Below are 4,289 nucleotides of genomic sequence, written 5' to 3' on the forward strand. Positions count from 1 at the left end.
GTTTAGGTTTTGAAAATTTAAAAAATATATGTAAATGTTAAAAAAAAAAAAAAAAAAGGGAAAACAAATAATATAGCTCGCTGGATTTATTTTATCTAGGGTCCTCATATATAACAAATGCATAAATATTATAATAATAATAAAAAAATTAAAATAAAATAAAATTAAAAAAAAAAAAAAAACTACTAAATAACTGAATTAGCAAGATCTATTTATCTAGGTCTCATATCTGAATAAAATTGCCGAATTTGAACCTTAATTTTGTTTTAGAGATTTGTAAATCGAATTATGTAAATGTTATAAACAAAAAACGACAACAACAAAAAAACCAGGGCCAGCTGATCTATTTTATCTAGGGTTCCCAAATATAACAAATGCATTTAAATTTGGGCCTTAATTTTGTTTAAGTTTGCAAATCTAGATTATGTAAATGTACGTTATCAAAAAAAAAAAAAAAACACCAACAAATAACAAATGCATATCCATTTTGGACTTTAATTTTGTTTAGGTTTTTAAAATTTAGAATATATATGTAAATGTTAAAAAAAAAAAAAAAGGAAAACAAATAACATGGCTCGCTGGATTTATTTTATCTAGGGTCCTCATATATAACAAATGCATAAATATTATAATAATAAAAAAAATAAAAAATAAAAAAATAAAAAAACCTACTACAAATAACCTAGCTAGCAAGATCTATTTTATCTAGGGTCCCCATATCTAACAAATGCATTTAAATTTGAACCTTAATTTTGTTTAGGTTTTGCAAATTTAGATTATGTAAATGTTATAAAAAAAAAAAAAAAAAAAAAAAAAAAAAAAAAACCTAGCTAGCTAGATCTATTTTATCTAGGGTTCCAAATAACAAATGCATTTAAACCTTATTTGTTTAGGTTTGTAATCTAGATTATGTAAAATGTAAGCTATCAAAAAAAAAAAAAAAAAAAAAAAAGACACCAACAAATAACAAATGCATATCCATTTTGGACTTTAATTTTGTTTAGGTTTTTAAAATTTAGAATATATATGTAAATGTTAAAAAAAAGAAAAGAAAAGGAAAACAAATAACATAACTCGCTGGATTTATTTTATCTAGGGTCCTCATATATAACAAATGCATAAATGTTATAAAAAAAATAAATAAATAAAAAATAATAATAATAATAATAAAAAACAACAACAACAACAACAACAATAACAAATAACCTAGCTAGCTAGATCTATTTTATCTAGGGTCCCCATATATAACAAATGCATTTAAATTTGGACCTTAATTTTGTTTAGGTTTTGCAAATTTAGATTATGTAAATGTTATAAAAAATGAAAAAAAAAAAAAAAAAAAAAAACCAACAACAACAATAACAACAACAAAAACCTAGCTAGTTAGATCTATTTTATCTAGGGTTCCCAAAGATAACAAATGCATTTAAATTTGGACCTTAATTTTGTTTAGGTTTTGCAAATTTAAATTATGTAAATGTTATAATTAAAACTAAATATATGTGTTTATTTGTTATAAAAATAAATAAATAAACGAAACGATGTAGTTAAAGAAATACACTAAAAAATAATAATAACTAACTAACTAACCTAGATTTATTTTATTCAATTAGGGTTCTAATAACTAAAGCTATGGACAATTGAGGATGAGTACTTCGACAGGACCAAGTACGTTATGTTCAAGTGTAATTAGGCGGACAACACAAGGGACAGAGGATACATGGTAGACGAGTATGCAATAATGCTTGTCAATTTCAATAACCTTGTCCACCGGGGAGAGCAAATTACTGATGAGTCATATGTACTAACCTCACATGTTGACCAAGTATTTTACATCAAAGATGAAAGGGACCCAGATTGGGCTTGCGCTGTAAAGACTAAGCCTAAAAACGTATACGACATTAGTCAGGGTCAAGGTCCTCATGATGAATGTGCCAATCACTACGAGTGTGAGCCGCTCCTATTGACCAGTAATAATGAAGTGGATCCGCAGGATGACGTCGAATACGTCCGACCAGACTTAGATCCAATCCAAGCATATGTGATTCAAAAAAAAAAAATTATATATATAGTTCACATTAATTGACTGGTTTCCTGTAAGTTATGTCTATCGTGATTGGTAATTGTTCAGTAATTAATACGTCAATACAATTAATTAATTTGGGCATTTGGTAAATGGTATATATCTCATTTTTAAATATGTGAGTCATTGATATATGATGGTGCATATTTCATTTATTGTATACATAATTAATTAGGTGCGTGATGTATTTCGCAAGTTTATATGAGTACTAGGGGGAAGAGTAGAGCACGGAGGCCAGACTTGCAGCGTAATCATCATCGGCGCATGGGTCAACATCGTGCGACCATGATGGCAACGAGCAATCGGGGATATAGACCAGTTTTTCAGATCATGTGGAAGGGCAGCCCCCTGTACCTAGTACCTACATTCCGACAGGACTAACCCAACTAGGGTATTAGTATCAGCCATTCCCGTACGACCCATATACTACGTATCATACGCCTACTCCGCCACCGACGATGAGCGAGTTAGGGTTGTTTTCTCATGGCCATGTAGAGCGGCTCTTCCCCCCCAGCCAAAACACAGGTGTCGACTACAGTGAGACACAGGAACCGAACGACAGTGAGACACAAGAACCGGAGGACATGGATGGTGGGACAAGTGCCACGCATGACTCACAGCCTGAAGACTCTACTCCACAAGTGTTGGGCGGTGACCGGTCCGAACGATAAGTAAGTATATCAACTATAAATACCAATATTGAATACATATATATGTTTTGTAGTTAGTATTGAATTTCAAATAATTAACATTGATAATTATTAATGTGTTAGGCATCAATCGAGATGGAAGCACCCATATTCGAGTGTTGACCATTAAAGCCTCGAACAAGACGTGGGAAATCCCTAGGGAGCAAAAGGTTGTGGTAGAGTACAATAATGCGTGGCAGCCCGTAGGATTTAGTGGTTTAAAATTTAGAAGGACGACCAACAATATTATAAGGAGTGGAAATTATGTTAGATTGCGAGACGACAGGACGAAGGTACTGCAACGTACGAAGGAGGATATATGGGACGCCTTGATGGTATGGTTAAACTATATGTTATATTATAGCATGTGTATTTCATTATGTGAAACGCTCCTAATGTATGAATTATATGCCTTAATGTTAATATATATATCAAAAATGAAATATATATATATACGCCTTATTTTTTAACTTGTGCAGGTGGACTTCTACATCCCGCCTGAGTGTGATCTTGATGCCGTAAAATGGGACGCATTCCAAAATATGAGCGTGAAGCTGAAGAGTTGGAGACACTTAATGAAAGATGATCTTAAAATTTAGTCGGGCAATACTTTTGACACCGTGAAGGCGAGAATAGGGCAAAATTGGGTTGACAACTACGACCCTAAGGACTTGGACGTGTTGTTGGATAAATGGTGTGACCCAAAGAATCAGGTAGGTCACGAGTTGTATTACTATTTTGTGTAGTTTCATTAATTCTAATTGTGTTAGGGCTGACATATTAAGAATGTTAATTGTATACGAGTATGCTACGTATATAAAGAATTTGTGAGCATTGAACAATACGCCTCACTGTACTGGGTCAAAGAGCTTTGCTAGGGTGACACATGAAAAGATATGTGTCTCATTTATCATCTGTATATATATATATATTATTAACATATCTAACCGTATGCTTATGTTTAATTTTTTTATTATTATTTTTTTATTTTTTATGCAGACCGTATCTTTGGGAACTCCTCCTACTCGAGCACAATCTTACATCTCGACACACAAGAAGAAGGATGGTGACTATCAAAATAATGTGGTCAGGGAGAGATGTGTATGCCACTCACCCATATATCTCGTGATAACTTATTTTTAATTAAGCTACCTTATATGATGCACTAACTTTTAATTTAACATACATGAGAGAATGAAGGAGCTGATACCCACTGACCTGGCATTGGCGTCGAGCATGACTGAAGGGACGGTATGGTGGGCACCGAATGACGCGTTTGCCCAGGCACTCGGAAATAAGCCTGAGTATGCTGGCAGGGTTTGACAAGTTGGTCTGAATGTTCTACCTGTGCGGGGCAGCATACACTCGATAGAACCCCCGAGAACTCCACGGTCTCACAGATGACCAAGAGGATTAGAAAACTTGAAGCAGAAAGGGCACAACAAAGAGCACAGATGGATGAGGTGGCTAAATGAATTGAAGAACAAAATGCTCAGATGGTAACAAAAGATGCGATG

This window comes from Corylus avellana, chromosome ca4 (assembly GCF_901000735.1).
Source record: "Corylus avellana chromosome ca4, CavTom2PMs-1.0".
NCBI lineage: Eukaryota > Viridiplantae > Streptophyta > Magnoliopsida > Fagales > Betulaceae > Corylus > Corylus avellana.